This window comes from Strigops habroptila, chromosome 14 (assembly GCF_004027225.2).
Source record: "Strigops habroptila isolate Jane chromosome 14, bStrHab1.2.pri, whole genome shotgun sequence".
Lineage (NCBI taxonomy): Eukaryota > Metazoa > Chordata > Aves > Psittaciformes > Psittacidae > Strigops > Strigops habroptila.
The window spans coordinates 9,310,934-9,334,039 of record NC_044290.2 but is presented as its reverse complement, the minus strand read 5'-3'; the positions used below and the strand labels follow the sequence as shown (position 1 = coordinate 9,334,039).

Sequence of the window (23,106 nt, the reverse complement as noted above, 5' to 3'; positions counted from 1 at the left end):
GGTTGAAGTTGTCCTGCAAAAATGGAGGCTTATTGTGCAATTTAAAACTATCAACAGCTATAATGCATCTGTAGTTTTACAGTGATTCTTTTACAAGATAGTAAAATAGCCTTTACTTTTCATAGCACTTTACTCAGTTAATCATTCTTTCTGGATATGCCTTACAGGAAATCACCAGCCTTGCCTTCGTTTTGCAATTAATACCGGGGAAGCACTGATAGATTTGTCTGAGGACTATTCAGAGTTAATTATTGATCTGGAAAAGCTCTTTACACCATTGGGAACATCCTTTCACCCTTCAAAAGAAATCGTTGTGTAAGACTCTTGTTAGTGAACAGATCTGATCTGGTCTTCGTGGGCGGTCATGTCTACTCACATCACAAGACCTTTGCTACATGCAATGTGACCTTAAATTGACCTTAAAGCTTATGGACCGGGAAGAATCATTATAATGACATGGCACACAAAATAGGAGAGAGAAAGCATCAGAAGTTAAGTTTTAGTACCAAATAAGAACAGCTATTTAATTTTCTTTCAATGCGGAGCCTAATTGTAAGAATGACCAGAAGAAAGTGAGAGCTATGTTTTACCATGGGAAGAAAATAAATACCTTGCTTTAGCTTGACCTTTCTGTACTAGTTGTAGTCACCTAGAGAGCTATAAAAGCAAAGCAGAACAGGTGTCAACTCTTCATTGCACTCCACTGCAAATAGAAGACCAAAAATACCCAATTTTCTTCTTTACTCCCATTTACACATTTCAGTACAACTCTGTGAAAGAAACAAGACAACCTTTGTTCCTCGAGTTTTGGTATAAATCATTAAAAAACCTTTCAGTGGAAAGGATTAGGTATTATCCAAGGAACTCCAGGCTGACATAGATGTCTCTTCATCTCTCTTGGCCTGTCTCTCCCTGTCAACACTTGTTTTCTCCAAGGTGTGTGTATATATATGTAAAATAATGCTATACATTTGCTTTGAAGGCTTTGTTGGCAAAATATAGGGCCCAGTTTTGCATTTCCCGTATAAGAAAATGCAGCTTGTCAGTATTTTAGGATATTTTCTAGCTACAGCACTCTACAGAGCTTTGATGCTGTCAAGAACTCCGTGGAGTGTGTTTGCCTTGAAAGCATAATGTAGGTTCAGAAACAAAAGAACAGGGAGAGGAAGGCACAGAATGTCAATACTGGCTCGTAAAACAGTGCTTACTGGGGTTTTATTTTTGGGGATGAACTTTGGGTTGCTGAGAGCATGCAGTTCGTGTAGGAGCTGATGGGAACACTAAATGAAAATGCACTATTGAAATTGTGGCCACTTTTGCTTATGTACTTTGTAATGGATGTAGATGTCTATATTAGCATCTCGAAGTTTGATAACTCTGATATATCAAATACATTTTCCCTTAGTCCGAATAGCTTAATTTTTTCATCTGTATAATTGTAAGGTCAGAAATAATATAATTATACCCATTTTTATGTGTTTTTTGCCTGACTGCACAAGTTAAAAATAGGTAATAGGTGACTTATAGAATAATAGAATGGTTAGGGTTGGAAAGGACCTTAAGACCATCTAGTTCCAACTCTAATCCTTAAAGTATATAAAGCCCTTTAGCTTATAGGAAGATAAATATGTCTGTAATAACTAGGGAAGGTTAAAAATGATGTTTTCCTTCATGAGTATTCAGTTGATAGGCATTTGTATTGTTAAAATCTGTTAGAAATCCTATTCTTTTGTACGAAAGTCTGCCTAGTCAGGTAATGGAACACCCATAGTGTATAACAATGATTCATTCACAATATTCTTTGTGACTAGTGAGCTGACAAATATGTTCCCCAGGCTGTCCTTGTAGAACCCAGTCAGTTGTGGATGCTGAAATACAAGCAAGCTTTCCATCTTGAACATCTAACTGAACACACAAGCAACCATTAAATACAATAAGGGTGGAGATAGATAATACACATGCAAACAATTAAAATATACTCGTTTATTGTGGGTGAGGAATAATTCTTTGTAGCCTTGCTCATGGAAAACGGATTTGTCATTTGAAATGATTTTTTTTCCCCAAATCATCATAGTTTTCGCTATATTCTATCTTTATCTCTTTTGGTTCATAGAGCATCTATCATGACCAGCGGTATATTTTGTAAGACTCAATGCCTAAATAAAACAAATAGTGACATTTCATGCAGATTTGCAGTGATAGCTCTCCCGTGCAGCCTGAAGAGCTCTGTATAGGCACATTGTGCACATATTTAAGTGACATTACCAATATCTGCATGTTGTTAGAAAGCAAGGAGATAGGTGCTGCCCAGGATTTGTGACTAGGTTTAAAAAGGAGCGAAGAAAAGGTAATTTGTATTTCAAGTTGGGTTAACAGATGGGTTTACAGTCTGTAGGTGGGGGAAACTAGACTTGAACTTAGCCTGTGTTTATATATAATGCTTTTAGACTGCCTTAGTCTTGTTTCTCTCCTCATTTCATCGTTTCTTCCCAAATCTGGTTATAAGTGATCAGCCAATTTTGAATCCTTGGATATGCATTAAAATGCTATTTTTATGAAGCATAATGCAGGGTGCTAACTTGTAGGAATGACATTTTAATGGCTTTTCTTGGAAAAAAGAAGTGTATCTTCGCTCTTTTTCCTATTTGTGGTCAGCAAACGCTGAAGCAGTTTTGGATTCTATTAGTTTTGTACTTTTACAGTTCTAAAGCTGGTTTTACAGGCGCACTCCTGGCTTTGCATGTACTTCACTTGCGCACATACTTAATTTGAAGCACAAGCAGCCACATGCCATGAGTCATGTGCATAAATGTTTGTGGACTGGGTTTAGTAAAAACCTGTTCATGTGCTCTCCAGAAAAATCCTGGTCTCTATTTAGGAGTTTTTACGTGTCTGTTCTAAGATTAGTCTCACTTAAGTGATTTAGGAATACTTAAGCTCTGTGGGAATTGTTGTCTGTGAGCGTGCTGAGTGTGCCTTCTTTTCCGTTTCATCCCCCTGAATGTCACATTCGGTTTAATGCATTGCTCGATTAATGACCATGTTTAAATTTCTTTCAGTAAAAATATTATTGTAATGCATGGCAAAATAATTATGTGCTAATGACACTTCAGTGTAACACATACTGTTGCTCAATTACTTGATTAACAATCAGTCGCTGATGACAGTCAGAAACACAACTAATTGTGGAATATATTTTCAGAGTTTGGTCTCATTTTACACACAGATTATTAAAAAATATCAAGATAACCTATTGTGTTTGTGTCACCAATGTACATGAAAGGTTACCAAATACCGAAGTCCACTTTGAACCAAAAAATTATATTTATCAGAAAGATAAAGACAATGGTAATTCTGTTGATAAGCATGAAGTTCTTACACATGCCAAGCTTGTATTTCTCCTGATTAAATATAGATGGTTCTATTTAAGCAGTCTCGCTTGTTAGGCCCATTGAATATGCTTGTCCTAGAATGTATAATCATATCTTCTGAATGACGCTTGACAGATTTATCCAGCTATTTGTCTGATGTCAGGTTTTCTTTGAAAGTGTCCGTTAGCTGACCTTTAATTAGTATTTTCATTTAATAAATAATTTGTGCAGTGACTTGAAATAAGCTGAATGAAACATCTGACTTACACATGATTCCACTCTTCAGTAACCTGCCTGCTTCTTTTGTCACACAGGATTGATCTAAAACGTCTTTAAATCTGAATTCAATGGATCAGTTTTTGTTTTGCTTCATTCTCTGCGAAAGGAAAATCATTCAGTGGAATTTAGACCACAATAATACCAGTGAGTTCTGTTGCTGATGTCAGAGAGGCCGAGATTTCACCAAATATGTATGACAAAACCCAGCATATTTTTAGAAGAAAAACATTGAGAATTTAAATTCCATTTTAGTCATATGATGCGAATCTGAAATAATTCCATTGACCTCAGTAGATCCATTCCAGATTTCTATCAGTCTCATCAGAAGTAGACTTTAACCAATGGCTGTAAAATAAAAGAAAATGTAGATGTTTCAAATCTGTTGTTCTTAACAAGAATAAAGCTGAGCTGACGTCTCTGAATCGTTTGCATTCTTGCCTAACCTAAAAGACATTTTCACGCAGTTAGATCAAGGCCCAGGTTTGTGTCAAACTCACACTGATGCCTTTAAGCCTACATGGAATTGTGCAATTGCTGTCCTCACACCGCCAGACTTGAACCTCTTCACGCTCAGTTTTCAGTCCTAACTCTGTAGAAACTCTGATTCTCTGTTCTTTCTCCCATTTTTGAGTCCTTGGTCATACTCCCAAAGAAGGAATCTGGCCAACCCCAGCAGGCGCCCGGCCAGCTGGCAGAAAGCTGCTGCTCCGAACAACAGCCTGCTGCTCCTGCTCTGCCTCAGTCTTGCAGAGGATAAGGAACTGTACAGCGCACTGAAACAATTGATAATTCAGTTCCCTGCTGAGTGCTGAGCTCAGGCTTGAATCTCCCTATTCCCTCAGTTACCATGGATCTCTGCACCCAGACTGAAGCTAAAGAGAGCACCGAGTTCCGAAAGCTCTCAAATGTTTTAGAAGGTTGCTAAGTTTATTTGCATTTCCAAATGTTTGCTGTTCTGTTAAGCCCAAGGGGTTTGGGTTTGTCGTCTTTTCCTTCTTTTCTTTTCTTTTTTTCCCCCCAGGGATAATTCAGTATAAAAACATGTTCCCATATAATACAGGGACTCATATATTTGGGATAGGTTGGTTTTGAGGGTTTTTTTCCCATCAACTTCAATGGAAGCAGAATAAAGCCTACTATAGGGATTACTTCTTTCTCGTTATTAGTTTTCCACTGGTTTGCTATAGCTGATTTTCTCCTCTATCTCTGCTCTCTTCATGTCTGCACGTGGACTCGCTCAGTGAAGTGATGCCCAACTTCTAAATCTGTTCCAAGTGGGTTTGAGATGAGGCAAACAGCATTTTAGTGGAAATGTTATGTCATAGTTACAAATGCCTATGGATTAGTTAGTTTATTTCCAGGACCTCATGGGCTATACATTGCTATTTATAATTTAACTTTCTGAAGCAGCCACGACTGTGTTTATGTTACCATGGTGTTACTTGCCATACTTGAGGGTGGATAGTAAATGCTATAATTGAAAATAGATACTCCCACTGAAATAAGTCTAACAGGTGGTTATGTTTTTATTTAATCGTGCTGCAAGCATGGTACAAGTTAAATGTGGATACCTCTAACCTTGCCTTTTCACTAAGACATTTTCAGACATGCCGATTGGTCTGTAGCGGCCAGAACTGGAGTAAACAACATGAGTGATTTGTCCTGTGACGGTCCAAGGAATGTCAGTGGCAATCAATGAGTACCCTCTGCTTCAGGTTTCAGAAAGCAAATGTTCTTATGTGGGAGAAAAGGAGATGCTCTGGTGCAGGGGGAGGTCTGTATCTCATCTTTCTTCTGGAGACCATAGTCTGTGTAAAGCTGTAGTTCCTCAAGAGCATTTGAGGAACAGCAGTTGCTGTTTCCTTGAGATTTCCTCATATTAACCCTCTTACCTCATCTCATCTCTTAATTTCCCTCAGTTATCCACCATAAGGAGTTGCACATCTGTTTCAAGGTCTGCCCTATCTTAGTATTATGTGGCTTAGTTTGACGTTAGCTTACACCTACCTTCCTGGTGCCGGCAACACACATCCTACTGGCAGAACTGTTCAAACCATCCCCCTCTCGCAACCACAAGAATAGCTCTTGATTAAATTTTGTCAACTCCCATAAAACCAGTTAAATGTGTTTTATATATATATATAATACTTAAATCACATAATATATATTTATATATTTTATATATGAATACATATATATTTTTCCATTCTTCAGAGTAAAAGGATGGAAACATAGGGATATTATCCTAAATTCTCTTAAATATTTGGGGTGGAAAAAAAAAGGATTGTAGATTTTTCTCTCAGAAACATTCTAGAAAGTGAAGTGAAAATTAATTAATTCAAAGTAGCAGGATTGTTTCACACTCTCCACTTATTGCAGAAAGTCATATGCCCAAGAGTATTAGGTAACCAAGTACAAACACTTCAGTCAGGGTAGTATGATTATTATCAAAGGCAGTTGTAAAATAGATTTTAATAGAACCGTGCAAAAGATGCCTAATTGGTGCCATTGTATGAACAGCAAAGTGCAGAGTAGATTCTTACATGAGTTTTGCACAGCAGTCTCCTCTTGAGGATTTTTGTACCCTTTTCAGATGTAGCTGCCAGACTTCCATCTTTACTCTGTTGAGTTTTGTATCAACCAGAGGCTAATTGGCTCCTCCAGTTTTTCCTATAGCTGTAGAATGCACAATTAATTTGCAGCAGCAGCAGATGTTGTGTGCATGCAGAGATTTTTTCTCTTAAACTCAATACAAGGTTGTTTCTCAGTTTTCCTTTTGCATTTTGCCCAATGAATAAAGGCAAAGCCAGAAAACCCCAACATAGTGGTTCAGAAGGCAGTATGATTTGTCATGGTTTGGTTTGAAACTGGTTTACATTGGCTTGGAATGTTCGTGTTATTTAAACCAGTATCACTTCCTGTGTACACAGGAGCGAGAGTCAGAGTTTACGTCTTAGAGTTTTCCAAGGAGGTCCTCAAGGCCTTTTACAAGCTTCTGGCAATTGCATTCCTTTCCACAGGTTGTTGTACTTCACATCTTTGGTTGTAGGCCTTTTCCACATGTTTTGGAAGTTAGACCTGCAGATTAAGTGAGCTACTTCAGCTTTCCAGGCTTACCTTATAGGTAGCAGCTGATTGACTTTATTGTTACAGAAAAGCTGAGGACATTCCCTAGGGCCAGTAAGCATGTAGAAAAGGATTAGTCTTGAAAGTATTCACACATATTTAATGGTAAGGAAAACTCAGCACTGCAGTCAATCCAAACCTGTGACAAGAACAATGAGTTAAGAAAAAAAGCCCTGAGTTTGCAGGATGTTCTTGATCAAATTAAATTAAAAAATGAAGGTGATGAATATAGATAAGAAGCTCATGTCTGTTAAGAATTGTGCCATAGATCCCTGCATCCAAATGGAAGTTCACTGTCAAGCTTGGGTTTTTTACTGGCCATGACTTTGTGTAGCTGTAAGATCTCCGCCTTCTTTTGGTGCTGAAACTGAGTCTGAAAGTCACAGAATCCTTGTGTAAACCTGTGGTGCCCTGGAGCTGCCTAAGTCTCATCTAAAATAGACTGTTGACAACTAGCATTTCCAACCAGTATAACCCACATGGATACAAGAGTAGGAGGCTTGAGTCAAACTGGTGGTTTGGCAAAGTCTTCAGCAGTTAAAGACCAGAATTTTGTCTTGATGTTTATGAAAGATTTGCCGTTGTATTCTACCAAGCTTCATTTTGTTGAGTTTCTATCTGGTTATTCCATGCTTTTCTTTAGCAGTTATCTATTAATATTCATTTTTAACAGTCACGATTCTCTGTGTGAAATTGTAGCCCGAATTTTTATGTTAGTGTTGATAGCTGGTTCCTGATATTGCCCTTGAGTATTCACATCTCTGGTATCTTCCTTCTTAACTCCAGGTTAGACAGTGCAGTGCAAATGCTCCAGGACTCTTGGACTAAAGCAAGATTTTAACCCATTTTGTCAGCTAAAAGAAAGTAAGTGAAAAGTAAGAGAAGAAAGATGTATACAGGAACTGTTTCTCAGAGAAAGGAATTGAATAAACAACAAGGTTCTATAGCAATAGGCAGAATTAACTTGCTCCATCAGGTGTCAGTTGAAAGCGTTTTCCATTCTGCTGCAACTGGAAATATAAGACAGCTATGTAGGAAAAGAAATAGACTTGCTGAATAATGAAAGCTTTGCCATTCTTTAAATATTTTGTCATGTAATCACTGACACACAAATAATTACAGAGCTGATGGGGTACGTTTTTGCCTTTCTTGTTTTGCAGACCCTTATTTTTCTTTTGCACTTCTGACATCTTCCAGTCAAGAGTTCAAAGAAAAAGGACTTTCTTTCCAGTTCATCTGCATAACAGTTTATCACCCCATGATTTCTGTGTGCAAAGTATTTGCATATGTCAGATTTAAACATAGACTGGTTTGGAGGCACAGTGAACTTTGCAAGTTGACATACAAAGATAGCCTCAGTAAGTCAGCTGAAGATTTGGTCCCTAGTGTCCTTTCTGTACCAAATTAGCGCACGCTATCTGCTTATGCTATTCTAGAAGGCAGTGAAAGATGAATATTATCAAAGTTTAGAAGATGTGGAGCATCTTTTTTTTACCATTTCCCATACCTGCAGATTGATACCACCTTAAAACTACTTTTCTTAGGGTTCAAATGTCAAATATTTCTTCATATTTTGCATTTATGATGAGATGGAAAGTTCAGAACTGATGAAGTCGAGAGTTACCGGGTTTGCTCTTGTAAATCTTCTGCATTTTTGATAAATTCCAAAAATATATAACTCTTCTGTGAATCATTTCTTGACGAGAAGCACTGTTTCAGTAAGTCTGTCTAATGAAGTTGCTGAGGAGGTTCACGTTGGGGAGTTGCTGTCATGCAAGTGCGAAGACTTGTGGGTGACATGAAGCCGTTGTAACATACTAAGTATGGGATCTTTTTCAGGCAAACTCTGAACAACTTTACAAATTACTCATTACCTTAAGGTGGGATGGCACTGTGGTGTGTGCCATTCTCAAGAATGAGAAATGGAATGGAATGCTCGTGTACCGTGTTCCTGAGGAACCATGCACTGGTAAAATGGGAGGTCTTGTTCCTCTCAGTCAACCTTTTGAGATGTTGCTCTGTGATTTCACACTGTTAAGTCTTGTGTCCCTAGCAGTACATTTATATGTTTCCTTAAGTAGAAGCAATAGCAGTAGCTGCATGATATGTACTAAGGAGTGGTAAACTGTGGGCTGTGTGGTTCCTCTGTCTGTTGAAAACCATGGTGAAGCCTAAATTTGCATCCCTGAATTCTTCCATCTGCCATACACTGAGGTGACCCTGTGGTGAGTTTGGACTGAAGAATGTTAAACTGGTGTTCCAGGTGTCCATTGCCACTGAGGTCAAGGAGATAAAGTTACTCAGCTTTTCATCTAATCAAGAGTTGCTCTCTAAGCATTGCAGGCTGCTAAGTGATCACTGTAACTCTGTATCCTCTCTGCTCGATGTTCTCTCCTTTGTTCTCTTTGTACTCTCTATAATATGCCTCCCACTCCCTCTTTTAAATCCTTTTTGTAGGAGGTTAATTACAAAAATGTAGCTTTCCATCCTTGTTGGGTTCACGTTATCACTTGTTCTTTTTATATATTGTTCACTGGGGATTTGTTTTCTTAGTAACTTGTGGATGAATGTGCTGCCACCGTTAATGAGTGTGTTGAACACTTCGAGACCTGTGCATGTTCCTCTGGGACTCCACTGGTGTCCTCTCTCCAGTGACAAAAATCACTTGTCTGTTTATTTTACTTTTTATTGTATCTTTTAAACAATGGTTTATTCTTTTAAGGACCTTTCTGCTTATCATGGCAAATACATTTCTTTTAGAACATCTGGGGAGTGACCTTGGCAAATGGGCTTTCGATACTGAATTGGCCCTTATCAGGTAGGTTTCTTGTGTCTGCATTACCCATTGACCCCTTCAGAGGCAAGATTAAGACATGACTTCTCTTCACTAGAACTGTGTTAACTTTTCCCTGTATATTTATACATCCAAGCTGTGCTATTCACACTTTTTTTTTTTTAACTTGAGTAATAGGAATCGCCCTCATCCGCTCTTTCACAGTTTTCTGTTCAATCCATTGAATTGATGACAGCAAATAAAAAGCATATGAAAAGCAAATTAATACAACTCCTGTCCTACTTGCTGAGAGTACAGAATTTTTACTTCATGCCAACACAATATATTGAATTAATTGTGAGTGCAAAGAGACAGAATTCCAATTAGAATTACCAGCTGATACTTCTTTTTAGCATGGCTATCTGTTTTGTTTAAGCACAAAACTTTGGTAGAGGATTCTCTTTTTAATGCTTATTGATTGAAATCATTGACTGTTTAGAGACTGCTTCTTGCAGAGAACCAGAGAGGTAGCAATAATGCTAACAATTAGGATTTCAGGGGGTTTATTAATATTTTTGGCAGTGGTGTACAACAGTATTTCCATATTATATTAGAAGCTGTTTTGCCAAGTGCTGGCTGGCAGTATGTCATGTTCCTTAGTTTCCATTTGGAGCTGAACACTCTTCTGATCATTTAATCTCTGAAAGGAATTAACATTTGCTTTATTTTAGATACTAGCTCCTGTAGGATGCATATCATTTAAACTAATAGGATACTGTGTTATGAGGCATGATTCTTTTGTTTATCCAGGCTTTGTTATTGCCAGTAGCAAACACTGTTCTGCTGCCGTTTCATCACCACGCTCCTAGTTCATGCCCAGTGCACACAGAATTGGCAGTCTTGAAAACAGAGATAAATTTCCATGTCCATGTTTAACTTTGATTTGTTCTTACACTTTTGCTCTAACCTCCTCCCACTGACTGTAAATCAGTAAGTGACAAGCACACTGTGTACACGATCTGCAGCCAAGTGTTTGATATGGTTGTAATTAATTGACAGCGTTCGTATAGCATGCTGATAAGTGAGATTAGTGCCCTTCTCAGGTCCACTTGGACTCGCAGTGAAGTCAGTGGGAGTTTCCCTTCTTTTGTGTTAAGAATACAAAAATACAATCCTGAGAGAGAATTCACTGAATGAGGAGCTGTGTGTGAAACACAAGACACATTCTGTACTGAACTGCACTCTGTAGAATTCCATTGGTTTTAGGTAGAGTGGAAGACACTATCTGTCTGCAAGCTTGTGAGTTTTGAATTAAAGATTTACCTCAATTGTGGTGTCTTCAGATTGTAACAATACATTAAATACATTTGTAATACAATTAATGGACCAAGTTAATACCAACTATGTTAAAAATTTTAATTAAGACAGGTAGTTTTGTAGTGAGAAGGTACTAACTTGAAAATGAATTTTCTAAGGTAAGATCTAACATAAAAAAGGAGGTAGTATTTCTGAGGACTACCACCTACTGTCATGTCAAAATCTTGTGGCCTTGGAAAACCAAATAAGTCACTGCAGAAAGTGCTCTGATATTTCCATCTTTCACCCTTACACAGGAGGTATGTCTCTCAGATATAATGGTCAGAAGGAAGCAGGATCAGGAAAGCCAAAAGCATATAATCAAATGCTGATGGCAATATAATAGCTGCTCAGCATTTGAACAGCGCATTAAATTTGCATTAGAAAGATATACTTTTAGGTTGCACATATTTATATTTAGTTCCTGGAATGCTGAAGAGTTCCCTGTTACTATTTGTATAACACAATGCCAGAAAAAAATCACACCTAGTTTCATGATTCAAGCAAGTGCTCTTTGTCTTACCTTCCCAAGAAGTACTACAAGTCATTTTTCATGACATTCACATTTATGTGTTCTTTAAATCTCTTCTGTCAGAGGGCCACATGATGTTAGAAAATTCAAACAGTAGGGACTGTTATTAAGGTCGAGGAACAGATGATTTGATAAATGATATGTAATATGGGCAAAATGGCACAAGTTGAAGCAAATTTTTGTCTGGTCAATAGATTTCTAGGAGAGATGAGCCTGGCTTGGTAAGCACTAATACATTTTTCTGGCACTTGCTGCTTTACTGCCTCATCTTCTTTAGCAAGTGAGCTAATAGCAAAAAAATTCTTTATGCAGACCTCTTGTTCTGGAACTTGGGCAATTCCATTGCCCTCTGTGGGTATAAAACCTTAAAACCTAGCCTCTAAAGGAGAAAACCTCATCAGAAAATGAAAGCCTTCCATGACACAAAGGCAGGAATCCCAGAAGTCTCTACTATGCTCCGCATTCAAATAGGAATGACATCAACAGATTTTGGGATCTTTTTGGTTTGCTGGTCATGCTCTCCTGCAGTGGCCGTAGTCCTGAGACTGGTGGCCCATGGAAGCCTTCACTGTCAGTGATGGGGAAATATGCAAATATAATAATCTTATGAATCATCTTTTATAAGGTGTTACTGTAGTCTGAGACTGAATTACAAGCCACCAAACATGCAAATCACGTTTGTGTGAGTGACAGAGTGAGGGTGTCCCTGTGTTTAAGTAGGGCATTACTCAAAATAGTACTATTCCAGCTTTCCATGGGAAAGTACTTTCTGTTCACTGAGATGTTTTCTTTCTCTACCTAGTCATCAAAACCACCATCAATCCCATTTCCAGTGAGGCAAGCTTCTGTGGAATGTGACATTTGTTAGTTCCCTTACCTGATAAGAGCTGTATACCTGGATTTGTACAGAATGCAACACCTGTTTTTTTTTCCCCCTTAATATATTTTTCATGCTTGAAAAAGGGCTTGTTCAGGAGAACTTACCCCCAAAATCAATTTTTCTGGCTAGATGAAGGAGAGGTAAATTCAATCTTTCTGTTGTTTTCAAGCATCTTAATGCAGAGGAGGAAAGAGGAGTGCGTCTGTTAGAGTCGTGAAATAGAGCATGTGGTTGGAAATAATTCAAAGGTAACCTCCTGCAGTATTTCTGCATCTGTTGGAAAAACATGATTATAGCACGCAACTCTCAGGTGAAGTTTCAGAATTTAGATATTACAGGAGTAGAATCTACTGTGCAGATTATAATCATGTTACCAGTTTAGTGAATGGGTTTGGTGGGCTTAACAACGTAAAATTAAAGTCTGTATAGGCTGTAAACATCTTATTCAACCCTCCTGCATCTTCAGGCTTGATCTTCTCTTTTCTGCATGCATGGAATTTGTACAGGCATCAAGAATGTCATACTAATACATAAATCTGTCAGTTGTCTTGGTCATACAACAAACAAGAATCCAGTGAATGAAGAATAAAAGTTCCCCACCACCCCTCAGTATCCAGAAGTGTAATTGCATCACAGATACAGCATTGTGTATTTGGGTGTAAGAAGCTTTAAGATGTTATAGAACACAGGAAATAATGTGTCATTTTTATATTACTTTACATGGGTTCAGTTTGTCCTGTAAAATGAAATGTTCTTATTCTTACCATTTATTTTTTGCATTTCCTATGAGCTTAAACATTTAGGATGATGCACGGATTTAGTTTGAAGTACTGAAGGGGATGTATTAATTGCAAGTAGTAGTACCAGTGTCTATGTCCTTCTGAACATCAAATTCATACTTTGAGTCATGGAGGTTAAAAGGAATTGTAAGTGCTGCTTTAATGAGGACAGACACTGACATCTTTTGATACCTTGTATCGCATTTAAGTCCTATGCCTATCTGATATACTATTATAGTGGTGCCCGCTAGTGCTTCCGTAATTATGGGCCTGTCAGCATTTCCATTACAAACCCCTATATTACAGCCGAAAATATCACTCCAGGATGAAGTTTGTACAAAGGCTTTCAGCCTCCAATGAAGAAGCTTTCAAAATTAGTTTGGCTGCTTCTCCAATTTGAAAAACGAAGTTTTGCTGTTGCTTACCCTGTATTAATGTCTTGTGGGTTTTTTGCTGTTGCTTACTCTATCCTGTATTAACGTTTTCTTTAGAGAAAAAACTCACAAGGTCAAAATACTGCTGTTTCTTTCCTGTAGCATGAATATAACACATCCAGAAGATAAGACTTAAAAGCCAAATGCTTTTATTCAACCACAAAAAGGAAGAAGAAAAAAAAAAGGCAGCAAAAGCAGGAAGAAGGAAAAAGCACCTCTGCAAGCTGCCACTCTGAGGTCACAGGCAGTCCATTTGCAACCTGTCTACAAAGATTTCAGTAGCCTATGTCTTTATAGATTCCAAAACTCTAATGAAATTATAATTTCATTTTTTGTCATTTTTAATATCATTTTTTATAATTTAAAAATTTATCTATTTATAAACGTAGACTGGTTTAAAAATCATTATTTAAGGGCTCAAGGAAAAGCACGTAGAATTAGGAGGTGCCAAAATTAACATTGCCCATACAGTTTTGCTTTTTGGATGTATTTTCCGTAAAGCTGGTTCCTCGCAAGGCTGGGTAGTGCTCAAGTCAACACCATTGTCTCCTTATAGCATCCTGTTGTCTTTTTCAGTAATTTATTACCCATTTCTGAAGTTGGAATCACTCCCTCATAGCTTTGAGTGCTGCTTATCATTTAAGTATCTGAATGTTTTACTAAACATTAATCAATTTATTTTCATTACACTTTCATAGAACGAACAAATTTTCTAATTTTACAGATGATGAACATCTGTATTGAGACTTTGAGTTGAAAATATTAGCTTATTTTGAATATTTAACACTTGGAAACTGATTTTTCAGAGTGGAATTATATAGCCCATTCAAAACACAGTTCTCATTAACTTTAGTTATCTGGTAAATACTGAGCATTTGTTTGAATCGGATCTCCTGTGTCATGAAGGGTGCCTAGATGGTGAGGAACAAGGGGATAGCAATTGCTTGTGAAGAAATTGGGTTTAAGCAAGCTGCCTTTCCTAGATTTCCTAATTTCTTTAATTTCTCATCCTTATGCATCACAACTGGGAGCTGTTGTGCTGGCGATGCCCAGAGGACATGCGCTGATGCGGATTCTTGAGTTCATATGACCTTGAGCAGGCACAGTTTTTCTTTCCCAGTATGTTTTTCAGCTCTTCAGCAAATGGAGCAGAAGCCCTATGTAGAATCATCCACATTAGTATGCAGCGACCTCAAAGAGGAAGGAAAAGTGGTACATGATTATTTAATTGTGCCATGGTGTTTCTGTACACGAGGGCACCAATATCCAGCAAGCCATCCATCACTGTTCCTGTAACTCCTGAGTGCCTGGCTTTGTAAGATTTCCTTAAGCATAGCTTTTGTTTGTAATTATTTTAGGGGCTTTAAAAACGCTCTGAGATAAAAAAAGCTTGGCTACATAGAATGGTTTGGGTTGAAAGGGACCTTTAAAGGTCATCTAATCCAACCCCCCTGCAAGGAGTAGGTACACCGTGTGATACGGGATCATATGGCCTCATGTGAGCTGCAGTCTGTATTATCATCAGTATTAGAACCTTGAGATGCACTGCACAGACTTCTGCCCTTGAGATAATGGGGTAGTAGATAAAATAATCATTTTAAATGTACATAATAACATATGATAGAAGAGAATAAGCAAGAGGAAAAGAAAGTGTGGTAACATACAAGGAAAATATGTATCCTATATATAGCAGGATCTGTGAGAGGCTTGAGAGTGTGGAGTAAAAAACCTGTATTTTGATAATTCTCCTGGAAAGCTCTGAAAAGCTTCTGTTGAGAATATGGACTGTATTTGCAAAAGCTTGAATTCGAAGGTTTATATTTAGCCAAGAGGCTAAATATGAGTAGATTTTCATAAGAATAGCATAAGTATTTATGCAAAGACTACATGTCTGTTGAATTTCAAGTCGCTTTTCTAGCCCACTCAAGGCATGAGAGCCTTCTAAAGGAAAAAAATTACAGCACTTATTTCCAATACAATAAATATTATTTTAAATTTAATAATTACTATTATTCTTACACATTCCAGAGATTGTGGCTTTCTGAGCCGAAAGTAGACACATGCAGCTAAAATTTAGCAGAGTTGTTACCAACAAGAGAACAATCTCTTCTAATGGAAGTTGTCAGCAAGCTTAATGATAGGTAGTCTGTTACTTTCTGTGTTTATGCTTTAGATATAAATCTCTTCAGTGTAAGTGGTTCATTTTCATATTGCTGTTACTGGTGGCATAAACTTTAAATACAATTCTGTTAACAGAAAAACACTGCTACTTATTTACACAATATACTGCCCATGTCAGTGTTAAAATAAATAGTTGATGGTAACATAAACTTGTGTTTTGCTTAACTGGCAATGACCCGCTACAGTATCAACATCGTTGATAGTAATATAAACAGCAGAGCTGGTAAATACACAACACATTTGCTAACCCACTTCACTGGAGTTACTGTTAGGGCAATATTAAGTGAAACTGCCAGCTGCTTATGGTATTTCAGGCCAGATTCACAAAGACAGCGACCATCTTCAAGTCAAATTCAGATGAGGAGGAGATAAGAGTAGTTATCTGGCTTCAGTTATAAGCTCATTTATCTTTCACTCAAAACAATAATAATAAAACAAAAGTCAGAGTTAGCGAAAGTTAAGAAGGAGCTATGAGTATAGGCACACTTCTGAGTACAGTATTGCAGTCAGTTATCTGCACCTGGATTGTCTGCAAATGTGAGGCTGCATGTTGGAAACAATCTGGCCGTGGTAGCACAGAGCAGGTCAGCCAAACAAACTGGCCCATGCTGAGCTTGCACTGCAGTAAATGTCTGTATTTTTTTATTTTCATGTTGTTCCATAGATTAATTATTTGCTCACCTTTAAATCTCATCTTCTTTAAGCATCATCCTCATATAATCTTCTAAAAACACATCTAATCTTTCATTTCAAGAAAATCTAAGGTTGTTCCACTTTGAGCTTCTCACTAGCTATTCGTACAGGTCTTTAAGATGATGGTGTTATCTGAGAGACTAAGATTAATTTCTTCTATGTTTTAGTGTATTTCTGAAAGGGTAAAATATTACCTTTTGCTCATGGTTTTGTATTCTTGAGTGGAAATGGCAGTTTTAGGAGTTTCCATGAGCTTGATGTGACGTCTAGAAAATGATTTTGAAGCCAATATCCAATGACAACCTGCAAATTTATTTAATGTCACTTTTTCTTGTCATTGGAAGGAGAAATGTCAGTCAGATGGCTTCAGTGAAACATTTGATCTGCGGTTGAGTGGAGAGGTGAGCGTGTCTCTGCAAGCTTCCCTTTGGGATTGCTTGCATTGCTAGACTTGTAAAAGTGCATATTGTGCTTTGTTGTTGCCCTCAATGCGTGTCTTCACAAAGATGAAATAGAAATACCGCAGTGACATCTTCCAGTTAATCACGTGGCAAATGTACTCTAACGTAGAAAACTGTTTCTCATCACCCTGACTTCACAACCACCTCAGCTGCAAAGATAAAAGCATCCATTTTGTAAAGGCTGATAGTTTTGTGATATAAATCTCCCCAATAGATAGAAAGGGAAAGAAAATAATCTAAAAAATGGAACGGCAGAGGAGTACAGTATTTCAGCCCTGCTTGATTACCTTTAATAGTAAGTGGAAAATCAGTGCTGGGTTTATCTTCCTGATGTAATGAAGTTACTGAATTATCCTTTCATGTCTACAGGTCCAAAAGAAAAAAAACGGGAAACTAGTAAACTTGATCCTTTATAGGCATTTATTCATGTGAATTAATCTTTAGTCATTCTGGCTGTCTTCGTGATGGGTAAGTCAGTTGTCAGATAGTTGGGGTTGTCAGGCCTTTGTGGCAGAGTGAAGGGCTAGAATAACAACATCAATAGCAAGCCTCAAATTCAAACCTTATGGCTGCAGAAGAGTGTGCTGTGTCTCTGGTGTTTTTGGCAGTATAGGCAGGTAATACAGGAAAAACTAGCAAAGACAAATCCAAGGCTGAAACTCTGACTTTGATTTCCTCTCCTCTGCACGTTATAATCAAGTTCTATAATACAAATCTATTTGTTCTCAGTAAATCAGAAAGAACTAGGCGATGTGAATCCTCTGAGATGTAAAAGAAGAGCTCTGACCCTTCACTAAATTAAATTGAATTAAACACTCTGCCCTTTTGGAAGGCTTATTTGGTTGTCAGATCTCAGCTTTTGTATTCTGTTGATGGTCATTATGTGTTTGTGTGCTAGAAATTATTGGAGGACTAAGAAAATAAAGCAATCATCAGTCATGCTTCCTGGCCTCTGTAGCTTTGATATCACTGAGTGCCATGGGAAAATGACATGAAAACGCTACTGTCATCCAGCAGCCTTGAATGCTGTCTTGCATCTTTCCTTAAATGAACTTAACTTTGCTTTGCAACAGTAGGTCCTCTTTTGTGTTTAGGCCTCACTTTAAACATCTTGGATATTTTTAAGTAGTATTTACTGATTTTGGCAATTGAAATTTAAACACACAAGTTGCAATCAGGAAGTTTGGTTTGATTCGCCCCCCCGCTTTTTGGCATTAAATATTATTCTTGAGATCAGTGCATTATCTGTTCTATTTTATTGTAACATCTGAGGTGTTCTTTTCTTTATAAACTAACTTAATTTGTGTATTTGGTGTGAGTTTGGTGTGAGTTGTTTGCACATCCAGATTATATCAGGTAGAGCTATTGAGCTATTCAGAATCATGATAAGAGAGTGGGCACATGGCAGGTTTAGTAGAGTCAACTAGAGGATACACTTGCAGTATACAAACCCATAACTGCTTGTATGCACGCACGCATCCCACTGGAAGTGCCAGATTTCTTCCCACATATTGCCCTACTTGTCAGCATTTGTGCTCACAGCAAGACAACCATTTGGCTCCAACAGAAGTAACACTGCAAGCTTCCCACAGAGCCAAACTGATAGCTGGCTCTCGGTGACAGTTGTGACCAATTAAGACAGCAAATTTCTCATTATCATCCTTTCAATCAAAGAGCAGAATTTTAGGCACTAATTTACTTGGGTTTAACTACTTGTATGCAGCCTGGATAGAGGAAAAGGATCAAGAAGTCCTGTGTAGCCTGGTTGTCTGCAGTGGCAGGGACTGGCTTTGATAATCCAACATTGGGAAGCAGGTATATCAGATCCTAATGACAACGGAAAATGTAACTAAAGAATATGCCTACTCTGCTGTGTAGCTTTAATTTGTCTGTCTGAGGTGCTGGATGGTAGTTCAGCCATGGCAGCGAGGAATTCAGAGCCTGCCCAGATGGTTATCTGCTCCTCAGGAGAATTGTGCAGTCCACGCTGAGCACAGGGCAAAACAACAACAACAAAGAGATACAGAGAATTTAAGTTTCAAAGTTGGATAATTAACCATTAACGTTCCGTGTATGTATTCATTCTATGCAGTGAATGTGAGAGAGGGAAGAATGGGGTATTACAAAGGTTAATGAGTGGTGGAAAGTGGATCCTGCAATAACAGTTTGCCAGGAGTTCTCATTAAAACTATTCTCTGAACTATCTGGCTAAATCATTGCTAAAAAAGCTCCAGACCTCAGGCCCTGCTTAAAATACTTCATTCCAGTTTCCCTGTTTTGGGAACACCTTGTAGGTGGTGTGACATCCCCTCTCTCCCTTCCTGCCCCAAATGTTTTCAAATGAGGAAGAGAGATTTACATTAGAACAACCTGAGAAGCAGCACACTAGAGCACTGAAGTGTGTTAGGAAATGCTTCAGCATGCATTTGCTCAGCCTTTGAGCTATAGAATAAAGCACTGAGTAGTCACATGAATTTAGCATTATCTGCTTAACAAAATTGGTAGTTCATCAAGTTTTTAGAATAAAAAATTCTTTCCTGAAAGTGTTTCACTGTCACATGCCTGTAGAGATAAAGAACATCTAAAACAGTATAAAAGCAACATTTGAACTTCAAAGTAATGCTGTTATATACTGTTATGAGTGTTTGTCTGAGCCACATCTATTTAAAGGTATGTTAGGCTACAACTTGATTACTGACTGACCTGGGAGACCAGTTTGTAGCGAGATTCATTTGTGTTTTAATCTTTCCTTCCATCTTTTCCCTTAATGATACCTTTTTGTGTTTCCTGAGGAATAATTTACAGCCACATAACGTATGTCAAAGACTTCTATAAACTTGTCTGAATACTTTATTTTTGTGAAAAGTAAAAAGTTTATCAGACGAGGAGATGATGAACTAGAGGAAGCTATGTCTGCATGCAACGGCTGTGTGTTCTTGCCGTCTGCTATAAAAAGTGTATTAGACAAAGAGCTTTCATTGAGTTGCCATTGCTGCAGCAACCACTTCCTCCCTGAGTCCGAACCGATGACTTGGTGAGAGCTTCTTCGGGTAGTAGAAGGCCGTGGGGTAGCAGGAAAGGAAGCAATGACATCTTTTAACTGTATTTTTAGACTATGGTGAGAGGGGTTGGTTTTGTTTCACTCTTGTGTGTGTGTGTGGATTTTTTTGGTTTGGGGTTTTGGGTGTTTTTTCAATTATTGAGGTCTACAGCAGAATGCTTCAAATTAATTCTCTGTCTTTAGTGCAAACCCAGCTTTTTCTAAGGTGTATGCATTTAATGTCTTTGAGCTCTATGTTTTTCACTTTAAGCACGTGTCAATACTAGCTGGTTACAGCCAAGAGTACTTGCACGAACTATAATCACGTGAGTATCTCAGAGCACTCTGCTGTAATTTGAAGGCCTGGAGGAAGAAAACCAGGCCCTCTATAGAGAGATCTTATCTATTTATACATTCTGTTGTTATGATTTTCAGCTTTATTCCCTGGTGCTACTGTACACCATGAACTCTTATACCCGAAGGATTGGTTCCAAATGACGCAGCTGGCTCTAACTAATGAGGAAGTGGTTAACTTTGGAGTAGAAAGTGCAGAAAAGCTGTTTGTTCGCTTACGTTCAAAGCTATCCGGAGTCAACAGGAGAGTCTTTCCACTGAACTCAACGGGATCTGTTCCAGCTGAAGTGGCCTTTTGGAAACTTCCCTGTTGCAGAAAGTTTGAACACCAGAGAAAATTCTTTGCAGTAGAAAGATATTCCCACTTGCAAGTACTGAGAAACTATTTTCTCTGTTACTTGTGGTATATGAGCTACTTCAGAAGGGTGCTCAGTCCAGCACAGAACCAGGAGCTGCTTATTCTGCTGTTGCTGGTGACTATTACTGCAATTGCTGGTATCCAGCAGAGGCAGGGCAGCAATATCTGTCTTAGAAGTTTTTTAATTCTCTGGTATATTGTCAAGGCTCCATTTGTAGCACTGGATTCTCCTACAGGCTGCATATCTTCACTGATAGATTGCCAGCTATGACTTACAGCTCCTGTATAAAAAGTTTGCAGGCAGAATATAGATACTTATTTGCCATATAAACTCAAGAAATTATATTCCGCTTACCCCAAGCATTATCACTTTAACTCTGCTAGTATGGGTAACTTCCTTTCTGTGCGTATGTTGGAATGCTGCATTTTGACCATGTGAAGTTTTGAGGGATTATGTTTGGGCCCTTGTAAATGTTTGAGTTTTTAATGAAATTGTTCTTAAGTTGGTTTGCAGTCCTTCAGTTTACTGGATTCCACAGAATAATGATGTGTTATGTGTTATGGCAGACAGTGTGCATTGTTTTGGTATCAGCTTTAAAGTTTTCACTGGCATTTTGCAGATATAATAATTAAAAGTGGACATGAAAGATTATTGCATTTGAGATTTCAGTAGCAGGATTTTTAAAATCCATGCACTATAAAGATCCAACATATTGTAAAAGGTTTTATTTCTCTAATCTTTGTAAGTACCATGAATCTATGTAATTCTTTTGTGTCGGTTAAAATGTGCAGTTTTGCTGTAGTTTTCTGTACCTCCTCCTGTACTGTTTCCAAGTTCAATTCCAGAGGAGATGCTGTTTGTGTTTGTCATGTTCTAGACTTTCCTTACTGGATTTGTTTGGGATCTGACACTGGTCAGTAAAAGCAGACATGCACTGGTAGAATGCTTAATGCTGTGACACCATCTGTCAAAAACATCTGGACACCACATAGCGTCGCGTTTCTGGATTATGATAAAATTGAATTAAGCGTGTAGAGTCCCTCGGCAGGAATTCTTTGCCTGCATCCTCCTTTTATACTTCATGTGGTATTGAAAGAATGTCTGATCTGGAGGCTTTGGAGTCTGTCAGTTAGTCAGGAATGCAGTCCTTCCTGGAAGTTGTACTTATACTTACGTAAGAGCTTCCGTTCTCCGATGTGCTGGAAAGCAGGAATTCTGCTCATCTTTACACCGTAAAAGTACTTGTACCTTCAAGGGGGAAAAGTTTTAAATGGAAGGCTCTGTGTTCTCTAATTAGCCCAGACACAGACATTAGATGGCACATCTTGTCCTGAGCATCCTCCCTTTGCTGGCATGTGCACTCGCACATGTCACAGTCGCATTGCGTTCTGCAGCAAACTTCAAGTTTCTTGCCTGAGAGTTTATTTGGCTGCAGTTTTGTTTTTCCATAAGCCAATAGGAAGCAAACAGATTTTTACCCTAAATGTACTTGCTGCATTATATTATGCAAAAAAAAGGCATCAGTACAGAAGGAGTAAGTTGCTACAGTAGTGACTTACTTCAACGTGTTGGGGGGGTTGTCACTTGCAGATTTAGAGAGTAGGTTCTTAATTTGCAAATGTTTGTTCTAATGAACTAAAATGGGAAAAATAGATCTTCTTTTGGTATTGGCTCTGAGATTTCAGAGTATCTTAAATCTGAGGATGGAGAGGAAAGTATGTCTTCATTTCCTTCTTATATAATTCAAGTCCTGCTCTCATGTACTTCCTTTCATCAGATGACTTCAGATAACCATAATATCTTCATCACCCTGATCTAGGTTAGATGCAGAGATGTAGGAGTGACCTCAGCTATGTGCAGACACAGGGTTGTGTTTAACATTATTTTTATCTTCAGGATGCAGGCATAAAACAAGTGCGTTGTAAAATCGAATTGAGGTCGGTTTTATTTTAGAAGATCAGAAAGTAAGATGAAGTGTTTGTGATAACTAAATGAAATGTTCTGGACTGCGAATATATTTTTGCTTCATTGGAAGCAGCAAACAAAATCTCACTTCTGGATAAGGTATCAGAAGGCAGGTTGGGTTTGTCTTGTTCAGCTTGTAAAGAGTAAGTTCTAAATTCTGATATTCAAGTTCTCTCATTTTAGGTCGTGTACCCTAAGAAAGTTCTTTTTTCATATCTATAAGCTGAATTCTGTTGCCTAAAATGCATCATAAGGAACTTGCTTGCCAAGAAATGTAATTGCAGAATTATTCCCCTCTGATTCTGACAAAGTTTATGGAATCCTTTGTAGTCTCTTTGGTGCTTCTAAACTCAAAGTTGACGGGCACAATTTTTTTCTGAAAGCATTTTATTCTCTGTGCTGGAAAGTTGATGGTTTTGCTATGGGAGAGATTATCCTAAGTCTCAAAAGGAGTAATTACTGAAGAAGAGTAATTAGAGAGAAGAAGCCTGAGGGGAAAGAAGTTCTACTTAAACATTAAGCA

General features: G+C 38.0%; 1 protein-coding gene across 4 annotated transcripts in view; it reads left to right on the top strand.

Moving 5' to 3' along the window:
* PITPNC1 (phosphatidylinositol transfer protein cytoplasmic 1) overlaps positions 1 to 23,106 on the top strand; it is an 85,954-nt gene that overhangs the window by 9,797 nt on the left and 53,051 nt on the right. The window contains exon 3 of one of the 4 annotated variants that reach the window (XM_030506381.1): positions 9,537 to 9,594. The exons of the other annotated variants lie outside the window; for them this stretch is intronic. The gene's annotated coding sequence lies outside the window, so the exon portion shown is untranslated. The remainder of the gene's footprint in view (positions 1 to 9,536; positions 9,595 to 23,106) is intronic. 4 annotated transcript variants of the gene reach the window in all.